This window comes from Pteronotus mesoamericanus, unplaced genomic scaffold (assembly GCF_021234165.1).
Source record: "Pteronotus mesoamericanus isolate MK-2021 breed Mesoamerican mustached bat unplaced genomic scaffold, CSHL_Meso_final contig_90, whole genome shotgun sequence".
NCBI lineage: Eukaryota > Metazoa > Chordata > Mammalia > Chiroptera > Mormoopidae > Pteronotus > Pteronotus mesoamericanus.
Genome location: NW_026555277.1, coordinates 46571521 through 46597406, shown reverse-complemented (window position 1 = coordinate 46597406; position 25886 = coordinate 46571521).

Here is a 25886-nt window from a genome sequence, read left to right as displayed (position 1 = left end):
GCTTGTATTACCTTGGTTTTTAATATGATTTTAATGATAAGTTTATAAAATTTAATTTTTAATAATGGCTACATCTAATAACCAATTAGCAAAATTCCTGAAAATTTAACGATCAGCTCTTGTGAGCTGGCACACCACTAGATTCAACCTGCCAAATTTCCACATGTTTGCAGTTCTAGCCTAAGTCCCCACAAAGACCTCTCTTGGCTTTTTCAGTGGGGAGGTGTGTCGGGCTCCATGCCGGATTCGCCGAGGCTGGCACACCTCTGCAAACAGGTGCCCGCTTCACTTACTTTTCACCCAGGCAGGATGTCCCCTGAAGGCTTTATGCTATTCACGGCATAGCTCATTTCCCTCCTTTCCTTTGAGTTAAATAGAAAAAGAGGGGAAATGACTAAATTAAACTTAACACAAGAATTTTATAAGTTATAAATATTAGTTACATTGGTTGATAAAGGTAGGAAGACATGAATCAATCCTTATTCTGCTACTTATGAGCTGTAGGACATCATTCAACCACTCTGAGATTCAATATCCTCATCAGAAAAAATGGGAATAACAACAACCTCATGGGTGGTTGTGAAGATTAAGTGCAATAATGTCTACAAAACAGCACAGCGTCTGGCATTAATGATTCTGCAAATGGTAACTATTGTTATTATTCGTTTTTAAAAGCCAGCTTTATGTGGGTACACATATGAAGCAAATTACAAAAGTTTAGAATAATATTAACTCCTGATTAACTAGCTCATTACCAAAGCAAAGTGCCATCCAAAATCGCATTATTTGAATTTTCTCACTCAAATATTAAAATCAGGAATATGGTCTTCAGCCATCAAAACATTCAACCTGCTTTTCCTATTAATGTGATGGTGAGGTGCATCCATTTGTTAGTCTAGTTTTACAAGCATGGGAAATACAGTATTGAACAAAGTCAACACAACTTTTGCCTTTGCGGAATTTACGGCCTAGTGGGGGACATAGACAATAATCATGCAAATGTATAATTTCACATTGAAGTGGAAGAGCAAGAAAAAGATGTTATAAAAAAAATCATTTCAGGCAGCTCTTACCTGGTCTGAAGTGTTAGGGGAGCTATTTGTTAACAAGAGATGTTTAAGCTAAGACCTAAATAACAACCAGCTATGGATTATGGGGGAAAACATTCAATAGTAAGAGATTAGCTGTAGCTTAAGCTTTGAAGTGGGAGAGAGCTTGGTATGTTCAAGGCACTGAAAGATAAGAGCTACATGTGTAAGAAGCATAGAAGAAAAACTATGTTAATTATTAATATAAACTCTATTTGTTATTTCCTCCTTACTTGGTTTGTACCACAGATCTCCAGCTCTTCCTAAGCAGGTAGACCCTATGCCTAGAGGGCCCTTCATAATATGTTGGAGCTCGAAGTTAGAATCAAGTTGAGATCAATCTTCATTGCTTAGCATATAAAGGAACAGGAGGTTAACAGTGACTTGGAGGGAGAAGCTGAGGGTAAGAGAGGCTGCACTGCTGTTCTGGGGAAGCCAGCTTCAGCTGGTAGGAAAAGCTTGCGGAAGATCAGAGGCTGGAGGGAGGTTAGAAGCCAGGGTACCCACTCCCTATCTCTCTGCCTCCAGCTGAGTCCCCAGCAGTAGCTGCATCTCCACTATAACTTCAGCTCCTCCCAGACAGCCCCTCCTCTTGGTCCCAGCTTCTATCAGGGAGGGTTGGCCATGTTGCCCCTTGATGGGGCTGAGTTCTAGACTTTGGGAACAATGGCTCCTCTCAGTGTCCTCTCAATTCTAAGGAAAATTGTGGCTTCCTGCTATTACTAATTTCTTGTTGCCTCAACTTCCCCTATTTCCTTACTATTCAAAAAGTGGCTCATGGGCCTGCAGCACTGGCTTTATTTGGGAGCTTCTTAAAAATGTAGGATCTCAGGCTCCACCCCAAACTTATGGAATTTAAATCTGTATTTTAAAAAAAATCTGAGATGACTTGAATAGATATTAAAGTTTGAGAAGCTATGGCCTGTCTGTGTCTTCAGAAAGACCATTCCCTCAGTAACAAATTGCCTGCATTAAATTCCCTCTGTTTGAAATGCCTCGCTGGTTTCTGTTTCCGGACGGGAGCTTAACTGACACTCAAGTTAACTTTTTATGTTCATATCTTCACTTTTTTCCAATGCTCATCACCTATCTCATTGACCTACAATTTAATGTTCTTGAATTATTTTAGATTTATCTCTCCCTTTGTTTCTCTGACCAATACTTGGTTCACACTGTATTCTCCAAAACTATGCAGACATCGGCCCTGACTAGTGTGGCTCATTTGGTTGGGCATCGTCACACAAAGCAAAATGTCGCCAGTTTGATTCCCAGTCAGAGCACATGCCTAGGTTGCGGGTTCAGTCCTCAGTTGGGGCATATACAAGAGGCAGCTGATTGATGTTTCTCTCTTACACTGATGTTTCTTTCCTACACTGATGTTTCTCTCCCTCCCTTTCCCTCTCTTCAAAAATAAATAAAATCTTTAAAAAAACTAGCAGACTTTGCTCTGTTTTCCTTCTTTCTCTCTTTCTTTTTGATTTTGACAGTGAGACAAGGAAGGGTTTAGGATAGAAGAAGCAACAGGAAAGAGCCTCGGTGGGGCTGCTTTGGCTCACTGGAAAGTCAGAAAAAGTGGCCTTGGAAACAGGGTCAGGGATTAGTCCTGGAGGAGCTGCCCCGCAGCCTATTGCTCCCCTGGTGGTAGTTCTCATGGGGACTCAGAGTTTAGGAGACATGCACCTGAAAGGGAACAAAGGCGTGGCTGTGTTCCCGAAAGGGAGAGCACACCTCTATTTTCTTAAGTTATTCAACGTGGAAGTCTAATTTTTCTTCCTTCATAGATAATCTCGAGTTTTGTGCAGGTTCTTTTGGGGGTGGTGAGGTGTTTCTGAATGGTTGCGTAATGATTTTTTCTGTTTTCCTTAAAATTAAAAAAGTGTCATCAGGAATATTCATTAATGTAACTGGAACAAGCCAAACCATGTTGCTCTCCAAACACTGGCTTTTTCTTCCACTAAAGAATCATTTCTTTTATTAAAACTTAGATTTTTTTATGTTTGTTTTATTTGTTGTAATATTTTCTTCAGGAACAATTCAACTTTATAAAATCCTGTCCAACATTGATATTATTATTAGTATTGCTCTGGGAGTTGACTTGCAAGCTCCCTTTTATCTCAAACCATTGCTGGTAAAGCTCATCCTTTTTCAGAGAGACCATGACTTCTTGCATCTTATTGAAAATAATAAGCAAATGTCTTCCAAAAACTTTTCTGAATTCTAGAGTAATATTTGGAGTTTTTATTCCCCTCTGAGCTTAGAGAATAATTTTCCACTTTTAATTTGTATAGTGCTCCTTTTCTTCACTGTTGACTTATCCTTAAACAAGGTCCAATCTTTGCCAACAGGTAGAGGCCATGGGATCTCCTTAGTGTCCCTCCCTGTGCACTTGGATGCTAGAGGAGTCTTAAGGATCTAGACTCAGCACAGGAGTGAATATACATGGCCCCTAGTCCTGGGCCAGGCAGGGCAGGACATCGACTCGCTTGACTGAGCAGGGCTGAGGTGAGCTCTCCTCTCCATCTGACTTTTGGGTCAGATGTATTCATTAGTTCTTTTCTCAAAGCATGAAAAGACCACATCCTTTGTCCTGTCTCTTCCTCTGTCACTATCCCATCTCCACCTATTGTACTGTTCCTGGAACTCTATGATTTCTACCAGAATGTTCTTCCTTGGCTAGCTACTCATTTCAAAATGCAATATACCACATGTCCTGAGAATTGTAGCTTCTAGATACACGTGGAGTATAATTTATGAAAATGAGAAGATAAGATTATTTCTATCTTCAATAGAGAATCCCCAGTGTAGAAAGGATGTAGCTGCATAGTGTTTGCTGATATTCTGGATCAGTTGAGACCTCTGCCCAAAGGGGGGTTCATGCTTTCTAAAGGAGAATATAGTACAGGATGTGTACCTTTATCAACAGTACAACTGGAAGAAATTACTTCTTAAACTTTGGCATATGATCTCTTTACCTTCACTGCTTGTCTTTTTACATATTTTCAGACAATATATTGGGCCCTGATTATTTTCTACCATAAAAACAATAACAACAAAGTAAAGCTGACTATTGTTGGGTGTTTATTATGTGCCAGGAACTGTGCTTAGTATTTTGTATATATCACCTCCTATTTCATCCTCACAACTACACTTTACTGCAGGTATTGAAAACAACCTCCCTTCCTCTGGCTTCCTTTTTCATGTGGGAGGATCTCCATTAGAGTAAAACTCTTAGCCTTTTGCTCACCCTCTCATGCTCTCTGGGGTGGGCCACTCCCTTCATCGGTTGGTTGGGAAGAAGGAACTAGACACTTGGCGATAGACAGAATGACTCTTTCATCTGCATGCCTAGAGAAAGAACTCATTTTGGTCTGCTTGTTAAGTCTCACAGTGAATGGAGTAGAGCAGATCTGCCCCAGAGAGAGGCTTGTAATTTCCATTTCTGCCTGTACCTAGTGAGTGAGTGTGTTTAACATTGGGGTACAAGAATTGGAAGCCATCACTTCTAAGCATCCAAGTTTTAAAACACAGTTTCATTAAGAGTAAAGTAACATTTTCACATCCATCTATCTAATTTCTGCCCTTTCAATTACTTCAAACTTATATAGGGAAGTTAGGAAATTAGTTTTTGGTCCCTTAAAATCCCCCATGTAGGTATCATTAGTTATCTCTAGTTTAATCTGAGTCAACACAAGCATTGAGCCAACTTACTATTCATGGTTCCCTAGCTCATTAATGATAGAGTTTGGATTCTCACTCAGTTCTGTGTAGCTCTAGAAGAACAAAAACTTGACCATGCTGCTAAGGTAATCCCCGTAACTCCACTGCTCTGCGTCAAGGATCTTCACAAAATGTCGTCTCATCAGTGATCATACCAGCTGAGGAAAACCCAATCTAGCCTTCAAGACTCTTCTGTGGAACCTTTCCCAATCCTCCTGAAGAGAGTCGGAGAGTCCATCCTCTGTGCTCTTTGTTCAGCTTTCTGTTGGAGAACAAACATTTATTCCATTACTGATTTATTCGCTCATTTATCTCTCTAACCTTAGTACCTAGCTCGAGTAGGTGCCTGTTCAATTCTTGTTAAATTACACTCATAGAAACAGATTAACAAGTATCAAATTCTCCAAAGCAATCACATTAAGCACAGAGTCTACACAGATTCTAGGACGGATTTGGTTGCACTCCAGCATTATTTATGTTACAGAGCCTCCCTTTGTTCCATTTATTTTTGCGGGGAGGGGGTTTTGGATTTGTTTTTTCTTTAAGTTCCTCTTTTCTTGTCCTTAGAAGTTGTGCGGCATACATCACATCCAGTAGCATTGTTTTATTGCACCTGGTTTAATCTCACCCTGAGTTGCTACAAGAAACCAAAATAATTACATTTATAGAACATAAAAGACAATAATAATAACTACCATTTAGCAAGCACTTATGATGTGCCAAACACCATGCCACGTGGGTTATACATATTAACTCTAACCATCACTGAAGCCTGTAAGATAAGTATTATTATCTCCATTTTATAAGTGAGAAAACTAAGGTTATGCAAGATAAAGATATTTGCCCCCTGCCACACATCAGTGGCAGGGCAGAAATGGAATCGGTGCTGCTGGCCCCAGAGCTGGATCTCTTTCCTTTATTCAGTGCCCTCTGGAACATAGAGCAGCTGTTGTGACGATTAGAAAAGATAATGGGTGGGAAAGTGCTTGGAAAACTCCATGGAGAACTAAGCATGTAAAAGATTACGAAGACTTGTTGAGAGCTTTGGCAAGGGCACTGTGATAATAGCCCTGGGGAGGGGGAACAAATTGATCTGGCTGGAGTTTAGGGACATTTCCTGTTATGTAATTGCTCTGAATTCAGTATTTCTGAAACAGTAGAGACGCAGACCCTCTTTTCTTTGTGAAACAGTTCTCCTCTCTGGGAGCAAAGACAGAAGAGGTTAGTTTGGTTTAAACCAGTTATTTTCTTTCAAGACAAAGGAAACAGTGGGGGAGGAGTGGCGATGTTGTCCACTTGCTGTTGGGTTCTAGACATTGATTGATTCCGGACCCTACTCAGTGTGAAAGCAGTAACTTACAACACATGCTGAACGTTTTTCCATTTAAAACGCATTTCAAAAATACAATAGGTCTGCATGTTTACTCTGAAATACAACACAACAGAACGCACAGATTGTTACATATGTTCTGAATGTTTCATCAGACTCCAGAGGCAGAAAAAGGCCTTTTGTTCTCTCTCTCATTCATCCAACAAAAATTTATCGAATGATTTCTATATGTTAGGCATTATGCTAGCCACCGAGGAATAAGACATGGTCCCTGTTGTCAAAAAACTAAGTCTAGCATAGGAGAGACAGACCTATAAGCTAATTTTTAATTATTATGATACAATAAACATGCAACAACAGGAATACATACAAGGCAAAGAAAATTTAATGGTGTATATACATGGTGTCATACGGGTACTAGACTTGAGGGCGATCACTACATAAGTTATATAAATATCTACTCATTATGTTGTATACCTGCAACTAATATAATTTTGTATGTCAACTGTAATTTTTTTAAAAAATTGAATGAGAGCAATTCTCTACCAGTGGAGATTCCTTCTAAGAAGACATGATGTCTGAGCTGACTTTTGAGGACTAAATAGGAATATTAATCCCAGCCCCTTTTATGTGCATTGTTTCCCACCCTCTATCTATATCTGGTGTTTGGAAACACACAAAAATGTTAGTTGTTATTTTAATAATTATTTATTAAGTACCTGCTATATACAGAACACTATGTTAATATTTATACAGAATGCAAAGAAGAATAAGGCAAAGTTCTATCAATCAAATATATCAAAACAGATTATATTAGAATAGAAAAAATATAAACTCTTAACAGGAAAAGAATGGGGTCAATGATCTAAGCTTTCATCTTAAGAAGCTAGAAAAAGAAAAGTAAAGTAAACTGAAGATATGCAGAGGGAGAAAAATAGTAAAACCAAAAGCAGTAATAACATTTTTTAAAAAATAGATAAACAGTAGACAAAAACATTAAAAGTAAAAACTATTGATATGATCAATAGAATGAAAAAAGCTCTCACTAGACTTTTCAAGAATTAAAGAGAGTATCATGAAGTGCCAATTCAGGAATGAAAGGGGAAGCATCATTATATTAATGGATACTGCAGATACTAAAGGGATAATAAGGAAATATTATGAGTAACATAATGTCAATAAGTTTGACAACTTCAATGAGATGAACAAATTCCCTAAAAGAATATAACTCACCAAAACTGACTCAAGAAGAAATAGAAAATCTGAATAGACCTATATCCTATTAAATAAATTAAATTTGTAATTAAACACTGCTATGGACTAAATGTTTCTGTCCCTTCCCCACCTCCAAATTCATATGTTGAAGCCTAATCTCAATGTGATGGGATTTGAAGCCTAATCTCAATGTAACCTTTAGGAGGTTATTGGGTCATGACAGTGAAGTCTTCATTAATGGCACTAGTGCCCCAAAAAGAGGCTGAAGAGACTAGAGTTCTCTCTTTCTGTCAGGTGAGGACAAAGTAAAAAGACAATAATCCATGAACCAGGAAGCAAGCCCTTGCCAGACACCAACTCTGTCAGCATCTTTCCCAGCCTTTAAAGCCGTGAAAAATAACCATTTCTTATTTAAGACAGCCAGTTTATGGTATTTTAATTATAGTAGCCGAATAGCCTAAAATAAATACCTTCACACAAAGAAATCTCAGAGGTCGGATGGCTTCCTTGGTGAATTCTACATTGAACGCTCAAATATTTCAAGAAGGAGTAATACAAACTCTATACAACCTCTTCAGGAAATAGAAAATGAGGCCAGCATTTCCTATTCCCAAACCCTGACAAAGATGTTACAAGAAAAGAAAACTACAGACTGCTCTCCTTTATGAATATGGATACAAGTTCCTTCAAAACCAATTAGCAAATTATATCCAGGAATCTTTTTAAAGGAGAGCACATCATAATCAATGAGGTTTATTCCTGGAATTAATAGCAGCATTTTTATAATAGTTCAATGCTGAAAGCCACACAAATATCTATCAAGAGGAACAGTGAATAAATAAGTAAATTTTTATATATTGACACAACAGAATACTACTTGGGAATTTAAAAAGAGCAAACTACTGACATAAGCAACAATATATGGGGTGGGCAAAATTAGGGTTACATAATACAAATAATACAATAATAAATAAATAAATAATATACAAGTATAAACTGTGTTTTGCATACTCACAACTGTAAACCTACTTTTGCCCACCCCTGCAGATAAATCTCAAAATCATTATGCTGAGCTAAAGAGCTCAAACCTAAAAGCATACATATTGTATGATTCCATTTATATGATGTTCTAGAAAGGCAAAACTAATGTCTAGCAAGAGAAAGCAGGTGAGAGGTTACCTGGGCTGGGGTGAAACTGACCATAAAAAGGCACATTGGAAATTTTAATATAATGGAAAATTTTTACATTTTGATTGTGGTGATGGTTACAAGGGTATATACATTTGTCAAAATTAATCAAACTCTACCCTTAAAATGAGGGCACTTTAATATAACTTAATTGTATCTTATTGGAGTTGACTAATGAAGAAAAATGTTTTTAATAAGAAGGAAGTGTGGTACAAGACAGAAATGATAAGACTGGTAGTCAGACAGATTGGATTCAAATCTCAGCTCTTGTATCCCAGAGATGTGACTTTGGACAGGTCACTTAACCTCTCAGATGCTCAGTTTCCTCATCTATATAGTGAGAGCACCGATACCTACATCAAAAACTTGTGGTGAAGAATACATTTTTATATATTTAAGTCAATATATATATTTTTCAGAATATATATTATACTTAATAGTGCTGCAATAATGTTAATCCTCTTCTATTTAACTTCCACCAAAGAGATGTAAGAACTGGATGGCTGTGGCATTTCTTTGAGATGTTTAACCAGCCCTTTGGACCCGAACAGTCCAGAAGTGATTATGGCTATGAGTCACAGATCAGGCTAGCTGACTCTACTTTGTTTCATGGGTAAGAGACAAAACACAGTAATTCGTGGCTTGGCAGTGGTTCTTAGATAAAAGGAAAGCATGTAGAACAAACCATAGGCAAGAAGATGGGTAAGATGCAGGGAAAGGAGATACAAGTAGAATTGTGGTAAGAAGTCTTTTCCTCTCTGCTGCGATTCCAAGTTTTTCCTTCAGTTCTATGATTGATGGTGTCTGTAGGTAACAAACAATTATGGTGTTCAGTGCAGGATAGCCTGGTGAAAAGAAAACAGCCTTTGAAGTTCTCAGCCTTGTGCTTGAATGCCAACTTTTCCATTCCATGGGTGTGTGATCCTTGGCAGCCAAGGTAGGATCTCTGAATCTCAGCCTCCTCATCTCTAAGACTGGGATGATCAAAGGATCAAGCTCATAGAGTACCTTGGGGATTAAATAGCACTGGCTTCCACCAAAATTTGTCCGAGACAGGAGTTTGTGTAAATGTGGGACAAAGAATAGGTACAGGGACACAGAGCTCTAGAGCTGGTTCCTCAGGAGCAGGTCCAGATTGAATAAGAATGTTCCCTCAGTCAGTTGGCTAGGCACCATAGCCCTGAGGGATGCGGCTATGAGGACTTCATGGGGTCATAAAGGCTTTATCCTTCTGTATCCTAGGCTTCAGCTACTCCTCCTGGGGGGCCTCAGCTCCATCCCCCACCACTGTTTTAGCCCCAGAATCCCAGAGCAGACTGTGAGTGTGCCTTCTCCCTGGGGAGACATTGCATCACAGCTGGGTACTTCTGTGAAGTGTTTGTCTTGCCTGGGCTTAGTAAATGACCCCTCTCCTCCGTAGGTGCCAAGGCTTCCTGGCCCACTTGGCACTGGGCACATCCTACAGCAGCCGCTAGGGGGAGCTTGGACAGGAGCTCTGGGAAGTTGGTCCACTGTTGGGGTCTTCTTTGCAGTAGGAAATCTTGGGAGTGGCCTTAGGTTAGTGCCACTGAGGATCTCGTTCTAAGTAGACCAGTGTTTGGAGAATATGTGAGAAAGGAGAATTGTCCAACATCAAAGGAAAAAAAAGAGAACATCCTATTATCTCCTCACTCTCCTTCACTGGCCGAGAGGCTAGGCATTTCAGAAGGTGTATAGCACAGTGGAAAGAACAATAGTCAGAAGTCATGGTATCAAGACTGTTCTGGACTGTCCCTGGTTGTGAGAACTTGGACAAATCTCTACTTTTCTGAGCTTCTGTTTACTAATGATGTTTATGACCATTAATTGGCTCAGTTCCATGGGTCACCCTGCCAAAAATAATCTCATTTTATCCTCACAACAGTTATACAAGGGAAGTGTTTGTTATCTCCACTGTGTAAATTAAAAACTGAGGCATAAGAAGTAACCTATCTGAGGTATTAAGCCAGGAGAGATGTTGAGATCTTTCTGACTCAAGTTGATGCTGAAGCACTCTTCTATTTCCAGAATACTCTCTTATTTTTCTTTTCTTTTTAAAAAATATTTTATTTATTTATTTTTATAGACAGGGGAAGGTAGGAAGAAAGAGAGGGAGAGAGACATCAGTATGCAAGAGATATGTCCATCAGTTGCCTCTCATTCACCCTCAACTGGGAACCTGGCCCACAACCCAGGCATGTGCCCTGACTGGGAATTGAATCAGAGACCTTTCAGATCACAGACTGGCGCGCAATCCACTGAGCCACATCAGCCAGGGCCTCTCTCACTTTTCAAATAAGTCTTCATCATCATCATCATCAATCATCATCATCACCATCCCTTTGCACACATTTTGAATTTCAAACTTTAAAGTTAATCTAATAATTATTTATAATCAAGACTTATATTCAAGATTATACTCAAGGTCACAGAAAGACCATGTGTTTCAGGGTCTAAAAGTCACCCCCACAGAGGGCTATGTATTAGCAGGAAGACAAGTGTGGAGAGGGCTGGGACCGCAACCATGATCATAGACGTGGCAAGGGCCTGGTCACAGCCCTGCTCAGGAGCACAGGCAATGGAAGCAGCCTTTTCCCCACCGCCTCCTGGCCACTCCTTTGCCTTTGGGCAGAGGTCTGATGAAACAGTCCCCTCAGCTTTGCAGGCTCAAAGTAGCCCATTGCTGACTTCATTCTTCTTTTGAAATTCAGTGCACTTTCTTCAAAACAAAATGCTTCTGTTTATTCAAAATCTTCCTTCTCCTCCCTACCTCAGCCCCCGGGGCTGCACGGCTTGTAAGAGCTAACCCTTAGAGCACTTGAATGGCCATCCATACAAGACCGCTTACATAAGTTAGGCCACATCCTTACTTTGTTCATTAGTCATGTTATATTAGATTATAGTTGAAATAAATATAACTCCAACTGCCTGAGGCCAAAATAGGGGTTTATGGGCACTTATACTGGAAAGGATCAAGGATATATTGCCTGAGGTCCAATGGGATCCAGGTATTCAAACAATGTCAGGAACGTTCCTCTTTCTGTCTCTTGTCTCTGCTTTCTTTTGCATAGATTTCATTCTCAGGCAGCAAAGATAGCCAACAACAGCTCCAACTTATCTCACAAAATTCACCACTCCAGAAAGTAAAGAGAGTCTCATGTACTAGTTTGAGCTATGGCTGCCCATTTTTGTACAAAGTTCTGTGATTCAGATCAGGCCAAGTCTTAATCAGGAGATAGATATAACATAAAGCTACACCATTAAACTTCTAAAAGAAAACATGATAAAATCTTTATAGCCTTGGAATAGACAAAGGAATAAAACACCAAAAAATAAATAAATAAATAAGCACTAATCATAAAAGGGGAAAAAGTGATAAATTGAACTTAATCGAAGTTAAAAACTTGCTTGAAAGACACCATTTGAAATGAAAGGGCTAGACTCAGAGAAAACAATAAATGTCCCATAAACTGTAAATTAATTTTGTCACTGTGAAAAATAAGTGACATGTATCAATATGAAAAGATTTTGAGGGAGAAGAATTTCTGTTTTATTCACTACTACATCTCTAGCACCTAAGGTAGTACACAATCAATATCTGTTAGTTGAATGAATTGCCAAAATATATTATTAAATAAAAAAATAATGCTATGTACCTATTGATCTCATTTATGTAAAAAAAGACATTTTTATATGTGTAAATGCATTTATTATGTTTGCATTGTATTTGAGAAGAGAGAAGTGGGCCTTCATTTTTTTTTCCCTAAGTCTTATTTTTGATTTTTAAAGAGAGGAAAAAGGAGAGAGGAGAGGGAGAGAAACATCAGTGAGAAAGAGATACATGGACTGGATGCTTGGCTGCCTTGTGTACACGCCCTGAACAGGCACCGAATCCACAGCCCAGGCATGTGCCCTGGCCAGGAATTGAACCAGCCATTTTTCAGTTTGTGGGAAGATGCCCAACCAACAGAGCCACACTGGCCAGGACATAGGCCTTTACTTTTCACTCCTTATACTCATGTAGATGTTAGCTTTTTTTACTAACACACACACACACACACACACACACACACACACACACACACACACAGTAAAAATCATAAGGCTATCTTATTTCAGGGCCTGGCCTTGAAGTCATCAGGCCATGCTTTGCCTGGAGCACAGGAGCTATACCCAGTGATTCTGGGAATTACTCCAGACTCTGCATCCCAATCCCACTTCAAAGTTATAGTCGTGATTGATTTTTCAGGTTTTAGTCTAATTTGTGCACAACTGAGCTTCTCACTTTTGACCCAGCTCCTTTGAATTGACAAATTAACTGTCTAGCTTTTAATTTACTTTTTTTTTTTTTTTTTACTAAATGCTGTCTCTCTAGTCATTTTCTCAGACCATCCATTTCAGCTCTTGTATGAATGATCTCCAACATGTTACTGACTCAGGTCCCCTGGGCACTATATCCTTATCCAGAATATCTTTGCTCTCCCTCTGGGGCGAAAACTTTACAGGATGCCTTCCCGTCACTGGAATTATGTAAGACATAAGAGGGTAAGGAAAAACTACCCTGTGTTTAACATAGTTACTGTTTTCACAGAATTCAGCAGAACAAGGTTTCTTTATTCTCCCATTTTAAAGACAGGGAAACTGGACCCAAGTTTGAGTAAATGCCCGAGGTCACACAACTACTGAGTGGCTCTGGATCAAATTAAAGTCTCTCTGACTAAATTTGATTCTCTCTTGTTAATACCAAGTTGATACTGGGAAATATGCACACACAGCAAGACCCTGCTTATCCACAAGTCTCCCCAGGTAAATTTGGAAATAACAGAATTTACCTAAAGACTGAAGAAGTTCATAATCTAATCTTCTTGTGCCTGCATTTCCCACAGATGATGTTGTTTTGAGAGAGTCCAGGCACTAACCATGATGTGCAGATAGGTGCACATTCCAGTGGCTGGAGTGTGTCCTTGGTTGACTTTATGAAAAATTTTAAGTCTGTGAAGAGAAGAAGCTGATTATCCAGGCAAGCCTGATGATTTTCCTATTCACCCATGTCAAGAGGAGTAGTTTCTCAGGATATACAAAGATTTCAGCATTTTCAAAAGAGCTGCACTGAAAACAAAACAAGATGTAAAAAAAAAAAGAAAAGAAATATGCCTTATGAAGAGTATACTCATAATGTCCTCCTGTTCAATATCCTCTAGTAAAAATCACTAGCCTCGATGCAGAAGTGGCAGCTTCATATGCTATGTGACCAGGTCCCTGGGTCCCGGTTGATAGGGCCAGCAATTGAACTGGTCAGACTCTACCACCTGGCTGAGATGATCTCAACTCAAGAAACAATGGAAAGAAGTGAGAAAGCAATGGTCTGAATATTGAACAAGTGAAAAGTCGTCAAACTGAATTCCTAGAACAATGGAAGCCAGGTGTATACCCTTGCTCAAGAGAAAGTATCTGCATATATGGACATACAATGTCTTCTCAAGGAAATGGCCAGATTACCCCTAATCAGTGAAGTCTATTGACCCTATCTCTCTCTCTCTCTTTCTCTCTCTCTCTCTCTCTCTCTCTCATTTCTAATCAGCATTTAGTGCCTTGTTGTTTAAAAACATGTTTAAAAACACAGCAGATATTTGAAGAAAGCTTATATTTTAACATAACAGGCTGAGAAAAAATGAAGAAACAGGAGACAGAAGAGAAGAAAGAAAAAGAGAGTAATGTAGAGAAATTAGAAATAATTCAGTGCACAGCAAATGAGGCCATCAACAAAATAAAAAGACAACCCATGGAATGGGAGAACATACTTGCCGATACATTTGATAAGGGGTTAATATCCAAAATTTATATAAAGAATTTCTAAAATTCAATGCCAAAAGCACAAATAATCCCATCAAAAAATGGGCAAAGGAACTGAATAGACATTTCTCCAAAGAGGACATACAGATGGCCAATACACATATGAAAAGATGTTCAATGTCACTAATCATTAGGGAAATGCAAATTAAAACCACAATGAGATATCACCTCACCTTTCAGAATGGCTATCATCAATAAATCAACAAACAACAAGTGCTGGTGAGGATGTGGTAAAAAAGGAACCCTTGTGCACTGCTGGTGGGAATGCAGACTGTGCAGCCACTGTGGAGAGCAGTATGGAGATTCCTCAAAAAATTAAAAATGGATCTGCCTTTTGACCTAGCAATCCCACTTCTAGGAATATATATGAAGAAATCTGAAACACTAAATCGAAAGAACCTAAGCATCCCTATGTTCATTGCAGCATTATTTATAATTTCCAAGATATGGAAGCAGCCCAAGTGTCCATCAGTCGATGAGTGGATAAAACAACCTTAGGACATTTACACAATGCAATACTACTTGTCCATAAAAAAGAAGACAATTTTACCCTTTGCAACAGCTTGTATGGACCTGGAGAACATCATGCTAAGTGAAATAAGCCAGTCAGAGAAAGACAGATACCATATGATTTCACTTATATGTGGAATCTAATGAACAAACTGAACTAAGAAGCAAAATAGAGACAGACTCCAAGATAGAGAGTAGGCTGACAACTATCTAGGAGGCGGTTAGGAAGTGGAGGGATCAAGCAAAAAGGGAAAAGGACTCATGGACAACAGTGTGGTGATTTCAAAGGAGGGAGTATAAGGGGACTAAATAGTAATGGAAAAAATACAATAAAAATAGAAATAAAAGAAATAATTCAGGAAATGAATAAACTTGTAAAAATTATAATACACTCAAGAAAATGATAGGTGATGTTACTGAATAATATGAAACTAGATAATAAAACCACTCTTCTGCTGAGAACATCTATAAAAGTTGGATTAAAAAAATTAAACCTGCTTAGAGTCACTAACGTCCCCAAAAGATAGTGAAGCATTGCAGGACCAGGATGGAGAAGACAGAAATATGGAGGCATCAAGGAACCTGGGACCCTTTAACCTAGAATCACTTATCGACTCTAGAAGTACTATCTAAAAACAACACAAGTTTATTGTCTCACAGTTCTGGAGGCCCAAAGTTCAAAACCAGTTTTGCTGGGACAAAAATCAAGACACCAGCAGCACTGCATTCCTTCCAGAAGCTCTAGGAGAGAATTCATTCTTGCCTCTTCTAGTTTCTGGAGGCTGTTGGCATTCTTGGACTCGTGGTGACATCACTCAAACCTTTAAGGCCAACATCTTCACATTTCTTTCTGCTCCATCTTCCTCTGACCTTCTTCCTTTATGCCTGTGTCAAATATCCCTCTGCCACTCTTAAAAAAATACCTATGGTGGCATTCCGGACCCATCCAGAAAATCCAGGACAATCTCCCCACCTCAAGGTCCTTAACCTAATCACACCTCAGAGACTCTTCAAATAAGGTCACATTTACAGGTTTCAAGAATCAAGACAGAACATCGCTGGGGGAACATTTTTCAGCCTACCAAAAGTGCATCCAAAAACATCAAGTATCCAGTACTAAATATCAGGAAAGATGTGTAAGATCATGACAATGAAAACCACAAAACTTTATTAGGAGAGATGAAAATAAATCTAAATAAATGAAAGGATATATCATTTTCATGAAAAAAAGACAATATTTTAAAGACACCGATTGCCTTATTGATCTATAAATTGCAGGCAATCCTGGTCAAAGTGTCAGCAATGTTTTATTGAGGGAAATTGACAAGCAAGTTTTTCTAACATTTACATGAAAATGCAGAAGCTGAGAAAACTCATAACTTTAAAAAAGGACAAAGTTGCAGAAGTTAAACAACCAAATAGTAATAAAAAGTTATAAATATAAGTGAAGTTATATGAAATTGAATTCTAAAGAAGCATTTTTAAAACATCAGTGTGTGCAAGAGGACCAGATAAACATATACTTAAATTATACCTTTTCCTCCCCACCCCACTTTCTAGGCTAATCACATTCATTGCAGTGAGGGCTTTTGTTTATAATGAATGGAAAAGTAGTTGGTCAGGAAATATTTGCTGAATTGACTTTCATAATTTTATTGTGTTGGCAATTTTTTAAATAATAAATATTACACCAAGAAAAGGACTAATATCTTCCTATATATGTCCATTAGTGATTCTTGGAAATAATAAATGATCATATATGAAACCTGGGTCATAGATATTGAGTGTTAGATGAATCAGTTTTCTATGAAGTCTTTTCCCCAATCTCATGACCTACAGACTAAGAAGACAGTGGGACCAATTCTGTACTTTGGCTGATTATCTAGGTAGCACATGGCTCATTCTGTAATTCCCTCAAGTTAAGTGTATATTTTACATCGGTATCTTTTTATCTACGCAAATAGCCCCAGACCTCACTCTATTGTGTTTCAGCAAACAGTACTAGCTAGTGATCTAAAATCAGCTGCCTATACAAATAATGGCTCCATTGGACCTTATCTTTTTATTGTGGCTCTTAAAATTAGTATTTCTTTCTGTTATAATGAAAAAAATTGTCTCCATTGATTGCAAAAAGCAAAGCCTAATATTAGAGCATGATTACTTTCAAAATAAATTGAACACTGTATTGTCCAGCAAAAATTATCATGTTAAAGAGATTTTAGTCTGCAAGATAGGAAGAAATCCTGTCAATTAGATAATATCCAATAAACCAATAACCAAACTGTACCAATGAATTAAACATAATTAGCCTTGGATATTTAAAAAATATCCAAAGTCAAAGTCAAATCATTCCCTGGGGAGATGTTATGATTGCCAAGTGCAGCCATAAGTCACCTCTATATCTAAGACTGACTAAGGCCTAATGGAGAGCATGATGTTTAAGAGCAAACAGCATGGATATGCTTTCGCTTTTCACTTTTCCTTTGTTCCCCCTATAGTAAGCCTAGTTCAGGCCCTTGTCATTTAACATTTGTGTCTTACTTCACTCAAGCTGCTATAACTAAATACCACAGACTAGGTAGTTTCTACACAACAGAAATCTATTTCTCACAGTTCAGGAGACTGGACGTTTAAAATCACACGGCCAGGTTCTTTGTCTGATGAGAGTCCACTGCCTGGTTCATAAACAACCGTCTTTTCACTGTGTCCTCACGTAGCAGAAGGGAGTAGGGAGCTCTGTGGGCTCTATTTATAAGAGCACTAATCCCATTCATGAGAGTTCCACCCTCAGGACCTAAGTACCACCCAAAGGTTTCACCTACTAATACCAACACTTTCGGCATTGGGTTTAAACATATGAATTTTGGGAGGAATGTAGATATTCAGACTATAGTAATATGCTCATATCTCTACCTGGTGCATCAACCCACGTGGTACACACTACAAACAAAACATCAAAAAAAAAAAACAACAAACACCCACTAAAGAGTTGTCCTTTGCAACCTGATATTCCTTGTATCAGTTAGGAGTGGTTAGGTTGTGGTGAGGGTGTGAACACCTCCAGATCTTAGGGGCATAACCTAACCAAAGCTTACTTCCTGTTCATGCTGCATCCTCAGTGCTGATTGGCAATGAGACTTTTTAAAAAAAATTTATTTGAGAGAGAGAGACATTGATTTTTTTTGTTTGTTTGTTTCACTTATTTATGCACTCCTTGATTGTTTCTTGTATGTGCTCTGACCAGGGATCAAACCTGCAACCTTGGCGCATAGGGATGATGCTCTAACAAATTGAACTAGCTGGCGGGGGGAGGCTATCTCCTTTGTAGACACTTGGAAGGCAGCGGAGGAAGGTTCTCACGGGTCATAATCCCCACAGCTGAAGAAAGGAAGGGAACATGGCAAATCACACACTGACACTTAAATCTTCTGTCCTGAAAGTGACATCCATGAGAGTCACTCACATTTCTGTAGACAAGGCAAGTCGCATGGCTATGCCTGAGTCTGAAAGAGGGTGGGGAAATGCAAACCTACCACATGCATGCAGAGAGAAATAGAATACTGTGATTAGCCCCCAAAACTCCTACTTCTATAACAGGCGAATTTAAATGAGAGAAATATACAATCTTATAGGAAAAATACTGTGAGGACCATTGAAATATCCTGTTAATGTTTTTTAAACTTTTAATAAAAAAGCAATTACTTCAGCTGGCCAAATAATATTAGTTTGTTTTAGACATGTTAAATTTAAATAAAAATTTTATACAATTAATTTCCTATTATCATGGTTTTCTCTCTGGAAAATTTAAAATTTCTCTCTCCAGTAGTTTCAGGGTACTCTATATTTTAATTTTGCTTAGTATATATAATGTATATAAGATCTACAAATATACAAGTTATACAAATATAGCATATATGAAAAGGCACTTTTCTATGATTTTGCATTCCAGTCAGGACACTGGTTTTATTTTTAACTCCTCATAACAATTGAAAGTTCACATATTCTCAATTAAACACAATCATAGTCTAGAATATTATATATAACTTTATCTTTAACAACTTAAGTTTTATAGAAAAGATATTTGAGATAGGAAAGATATATTTGGAATGGTTGGTTGTTATTATTTCACCTCCACTCAAAATCTTTAAAATTTTCCATTACCTATCTGTTCTGATCCAAATTTTAATATTTAGTTTGGCAAAGATGGCTAGCTCTCTGCTGAAAATTCAAAAATCTCCCTTTCCCCTTCCAGAGTGTGAAATTGTCACTGGGAAATAGTTGCTTAGCTCTCCTTGCAGCCAAGTAGAGCTAATGAAATATGAGCAGGAGTTATTTTTTTATGTTATTATTATATAGAAAACACTTATAAAACACATAATATGTGCCAGGTGTAGATAGGTGTTGGACAAACATTAACTCATTTACTGCACATAACAATTCTGTATTGTAAGTTCTATTATTGTCCCCATTTTACAGATTAAAAAAACTGAAGGTCAGAGTAGAAGAGTAAGACAGAGGAACACAGCCAATAAGTCACAAAGATGGGATTCCAGCCCAGGAAATCTATTTCCAGAGTTCATACTTTTAACCACTTGCTTCCTTTTGGGCCAAGGCCTTTAAAAAGCAAGTGGGGCTGCCTTGACCAGTGTGGCTAAGTTGGTTGGGTGTCGTTCCACAAAGCATAAGTTCTCAGGTTCAGTTCCTAGTCAGGGGACATGACTGGGTTCAGCCCTGGTAGATGCATGTGGAAGAGGCAATCAATCAATGTTTCTTGCCCTCTCTTTCTCCCACCTTTCCCCTCTTTCTAAAAATAAAATGAATAAAATCTTAAAAAAAAAAAAAAAAAGGAAAAGAAAAAGAAGCAAGCAAGGCTCCTTTATCTTTGTAGCCCAGGGGATGGCAGAGCCACACAACTATAGGATCCGATTAGCCGCAGGGTAGCAAGTTATCCATTGACCATGAACTGCTACAATGGATTACCACATAAATGAAAAACAAATTTTTGTTGAGACAAGACTGAAATTTTGGCCTTGTTTTGTTACAGCATCAAGTGTTTCCCCCAGCTGCCATACATGGCAACCAAGACCACCACATTTATCTTGGCCCAGAGTCAGAGGAGATGTAGATTTCAGCCCCAGCACAGTCTTTGACTTTATGGATGACCTTAAGGAAACACTTCTTCCCCCAAGGCCACATTTAAAAGGTTAAGGGGTTGGATTAGGTTGATATTTTTCAACCTGTATTTTATAGAACAACAGATTTTAATTATGTTGCTTGAATTTTCTTGAAAGCAGGACTTCATGGACAATTATCGGAGGGAAAATTTAGATACTACAACCTCCTTTGGAAACTTATAATAGTATTCACATAATGAAGGCTTTTGGACACCCTTCCATAAAAATTTCAACAGTATTCACCAGATGGACTTGACCATAAGACCTCTTAATTTTTTTAAATTGGAAAACATTTTTTTAATATTTAAAGGGTGACTACAGTTAATAATACTATATTGTATATTAGAAAGTTGCTAAAAGAGTAAATCTTAGTTCTCATAACAAGAAGAAAAGACTTTGTAACTAAATATGGTGATGGATGGTAACTAGATTTATTGTGGTGATTATTTCACAATATATACAAATACCAAATCATTATTGTACACCTGAAACTAATATAATGTTATATATCAATAAAAAAGTACTTGGAGGGATACTAGTGTGCTAAGAAACATAGTTTGGGGAATGTCGAACCAGAATCCTAGCACTATTCCAAGTTATGAAACTGCCCTGCATTTTGTCTGCCTGACCAGATTTCACATATGCAGCTCTGATCAGGCTACCTCTTGATTGCGGCACAAATGCAGCATGAGTCTTGACGTAGGGCTGGGAACCTCTTACCTTGTTTCCTAAAGCTGGAATGACCTCTCTCTTCTCTGCATTGCAAGTCTTTCCTGTCCTTTAAGGCCAAACTTAGCTCTGTCTTGTCCATGAAGACTCCATCGTGTGATCCAGCACACACCTTACTTCTCCCTGAGTGGACACACATTAAACTGCCTGGGCCTTCTATGGACATTTAGGCTAGGACTCCCCTGAAAAGTCTCTTGAAAGAGGGCATTTATAGGGCAAAAGATAGCTAGATACTGAGTTCTTTGATCTATTTTGACATGCTTTGCTTGAATAGAGACAAAATCAGACTGGAAATAGTCACAAATAAGAAAGATGTGTGTTAACTCAAAAGGGGGAAAATGAGAGAACAAGATTTGCAGTTCTTAGCCAAGAGAATCCATGAGGATCAGACAAGGAGTGAGATGCAGTTTCAAAGATAGTTTGTAAACAAGAGAAGGTAAGTGTGTTGGGATTCTTTTGTAAGTAGTTGTTACCAGATGGGTTTTTCTGTTTAAACCAGGCTGAACATGCATTTACTGTAAGGGATTAGCTATGTACACAATGTACCTACTCTACATTTATTATGGCATCTTCTTTGGCACTTTGGGATCTGGTAACCAGCATAAACCTCTGGCTGCCATTTATATCTCATGTATTGACCCACCATAGCCCAAAATAAAGTTCTATTTTTAATGTACTGGATGTCAAAAGGTACATGGCTAATTTTCTAAGGATGAAAATATACCTTAGGAAGGACCATTTATGAGATCAAGATGAGTTGTACCTGAAAGACATTGGAAAGGCTGGAGATGAGAGAGAGAGAGAGAGAGAGAGAGAGAGAGAGAGAGAGAGAGAGACCAGTCTGTCCAGAAAAAGTTCAGCCATTGTTAAAATAACGAGAACACTTTGCACAGCATCAATGTAACCTGGCAGCCAAGGAGAGTAGACTGGAATGAGCATGAGTGAGCAATGACTTCTTTACTGTACTAGTCAGTGGGGGTGGTAGGCACTGCTGAGTAAGCATGTTTACTGTGTGGGCCTCGCATTCAAAATGACTGAGTGAGCTGAGCAATGAATCTGCGCCCAATTTTGCATTAAGCTTGAACATTCCTCCACGGAAACTATTCAGATGATTCAGAAGATTCAGAAGTCCGCAGCTATGGGCAACTGGTGATTGGCAGCTTCATCACGACAATGCATCTGCTCATGCACCATGTCTTGAATAGAGTTTTTTTGTGAAACATCACATCACCCAGGTGACTCAGACCCACTACAGCCCAGACTTGGTGCCCTGTGACTTCTGGATTTTCCCAAAACTAAAATTATCTTTCAAAGGGAAAAGATTTTAGACCATTGAGGAGATTCAGGAAAATACGATGGGGCAGCTGATGGCAAGTGGGAGAACTGTGTGAGGTCCCAAAGTGCCTGCTTTGAAGGGGACTGAGGTGTCATTGTCCTACGTACAATGTTTCTTGTATCTTGTATTTTATTCAATAGATGTCTGTTTTTCATATTACATGGATGCATACTTTCTGGACAGACTATCTATCTAAACAGATATATAGATATACTCTCCTGTGTTGAGGGTTAGAAAAAAGAAAAGAATGAAGAAAAAGAAAAAGAGCCTCAGAAACCTATGTGACACCATCAAGTGTATCAACATATTAATCAGGGGAGTCCCAGGAGGGGAAAGAAAGGGGTAGAAAGGATATATTTTTTTAAATGGCTCAAAACTTCCCAAATTTGATGAAAAAACATTAATCTGTACAACAAATTCCAGTAAAGTCAAAGAGATCCATACCTAGATACATCACAATCAAACTGTTAAAAGACAAAAACAGAGAAAATCTTGAAAACAAAGAGAAAAACAATGTATCACTTGTAAGGGATCTTCAATAAAATTAACAGCTATTTTGAATCAGAAACCATGAAAGCCAAGAGGCCGTGGGATGGCATATTCAACATGCTGAAAGAAAATGACTCATCCAAGAATTCTATTTTTAGTAAAACTATGCTTTAAAAATGAAGGAAAAATGAAGGCACTCCAACATAAACAAGATTGAGAGAATTTGTTACTATTAGATCTGCTATACAAAAAATAATAACAGAGAACTTCAAACTGAAGTGAAAGGATATCAGTCAATAACTTGAATCCACCTAAGGAAATATAGATCTCTGGTAGCTGCCTAGTTTAATATCAAAGACAGTGGTGCTTTTTGTTTGTAACTCTTCTCCTATCTAAGAGACAACCACATAAAGCAATAATTACAAGTCTGTGCTAATGGCTATGCAATGTAGAAAAATTTACATGAAAATAACAGCACAAATAAGAGAATAGGTAATGGAACCACATAAAAGTTTTTGTATACTATTTTAAGTTGGTATTAATGCAAACTAGGTTGTTATAAGGTAAGGTGTTAATTATAGTACTTAGGGCAACCACTGAAAAAATGCAAAAGGTTGAGTAAAAGAAACAATAAGATAATTAAAATGGTACAGTAGGTTAAATCTATTTAACACAAAAGAAGGCAATAGTGGAGGTCTAAAGGAACAAGAGAGACATAGGACATGTACAAAACAAGTAACAAAATGGCAAAGCAAATCTTGTCCTATCAGTAGTTGCATTAAACATTAATGCAATTAAATACTCCAATTTAAAGGCAGAGATCGGAATTATGGGTTAAAAAGCATGATCCAAATATATGCAGTCTACAAGAGACACTCTTTAGAATCAGTCACAAATAGGTTTAAAGTCAAAGGATAGGAAAAATACATATGGTGCAAACAGTAAACAAGAGAGAGCTGGAATGGCTATACTATTATTACACATAATACACTTTAAGGCAAAAATTGTTACCAGAAATAAAGAACTTTTATAATTATAAAAGAATCAATCCGGAGAATATAAGACAATTAGCCCTGACTGGTGTGGCTTAGTGGGTTGGGCGTTATCCTGCAAAGCAAAAGGTTGTCAGTTCGATCCCTGGACAGGGTACATGCCTGGGTTTTGGACCAGGCCCCCGGGCGGGGGTGTGAGGCAATCAGCGTTTCTCTCCCACACATCAATATTTCTCTCCCTTTCTCCATTCCTTCCTCTCTCTCTAAAAATAAATAAGTAAATAACATCTTTTTTAAAAAGAATATAAAACAATTATAAACATATATGCATTTAACAACAGATCCCCAAAATACATGAAGCAGAAACTGACAGATGTGAAAGAAGAAATAGCCCTAACCAGTGTGGCTCAGTTAGTTGGACATTAGCCCACAAAGCAAGAGGTAGCCAGTTCAATTCCTGGTCAGAGCACATGCCTGGGTTACAGGATTAGTCCCCAGTTGGGGTGCATATGAGAGGCAACCAATGTTTCTTTCTCACATTGACATTTCTCACCCTCTCCTTCTCCCTCCCTTCCCCCTCTCTAAAAATAAATAAAAATCTCTTACAAAAATAAAGAAGAACTAGACAATTCAACAATAACAAAAGAGAAAGGAACACTTCCTGATTAATTTTTTAAGGCTAGCATTACCTTGATACCAAAGCCAAAGAAATCATAAGAAAAAACTAGAGAAAACTATATCCTTTATGAATATAGATGCAAAAATTCTGAACAGGATAGTAGCAAACCCAGTTCAGCAGATAAAAAGGATTATACATCATGAGAACAGGGAATTTATTCCAGGAATTCAAGGTTGGTTCAATATATGCAAATTAATCAATGCAACATACCACATTAATAAAATAAAGGACAAAACCACATATTCATCTCAATAGATACAGAGAAAGCACTGGCAAATCCAACAGCCTTTCAGCAATTCTACTCCTAGGTACCTACTCAAGATAATTGAAAATATATGTCCACACAAAAACTTGTATACAAATGTTCATAGTAGCTCCACTCATGATAGCCAACAAGTTGAAACAATAAAAACTTCCATCAACTGATGAATGGATAAATAAAATATAATGTATCCATATAAGAGGGTGTTAGTGAGTCATAAAAAGGAAGAAAATACTGATTTATGCTACTACATGCCTGAGCCTTGGTACATTATACTAAGTGAAAGAAGCCAGATGCAAAGGCCACATAATGTATGATTATATTTCTATAAAATATCCAGCAAGAGCAAGTCAATAAAAATATAAAGAAGTACAGTGGTTACCAGTGTGTGAGAAGGGGAGTAATGAGGAGTGACTGTTAGGGAATATGGAAATTCTCTTTGGGGTGATGAAATACTCTGGATTTAGAGAGTTAGATAGTGGCGATCGTTGCACTTCTTTGCAAATATACTAAAAACCCCTAAATCGTATACCTCAAATGGTAAATGTCATGGTATATGAATTCAATGTCGCAACAAAATAAAACACAGAAAATGTGTTCACCCCCTTGAAGAGAATCACAGTGACATGATGTTGGACAAGGTACTAAGCCCTTTGGGACAAACCATTTCCTCACTTGGCCATTAGACACAATACCATCATCCCTGAAAGCTGGTGGCCAAGTCAATATATTTTGGTTCTAAGTTGTGTCCTTCATCCTGTCAGTGCTCTTAGTTGAATGTGAATACTTCTTGTGCTCCATCCAATCTAGCTTCATCCAAGCCACCAGATGTTTCTCAGGTTCTTTGGTTGGTTTTGGTCTGGTTTGCCTTTTTTATGTCCTTTCCCTTCCTGAAAGCTCTGGGTAGGGAGAAAAAGTAACATCCATTGAGGACCTACTATGTTCCATATTCTGGTCTAAAATACCATATTTAATTTAGACCTCCAGACAGGCCCTGGGCTAGGTGTGTTTATTTCTACTTCAAAGGAAAAGATACAGAGGCCCAGCTTTAAACATTCTCTTCAAATCATGCCATTAAGAAGAGTAGTACAGTGGATTTTGATGGGCCTCAGTTCAAACCTGTTTCTTAGGAAATTTTTATGAGATCTTCCATAAGTTTCCTAAGCCTTCTGAACTTCAGCTTCCTCATCTGTAATACAAGGATGATAGGAGGACTTTTTGGTGGAATGGTTTTGAAAATTAAGTGAGATACAGAAGGTATACTTAGCACAGATGCTGAAACTCACGTTAGCTGTTGTTACGCTTA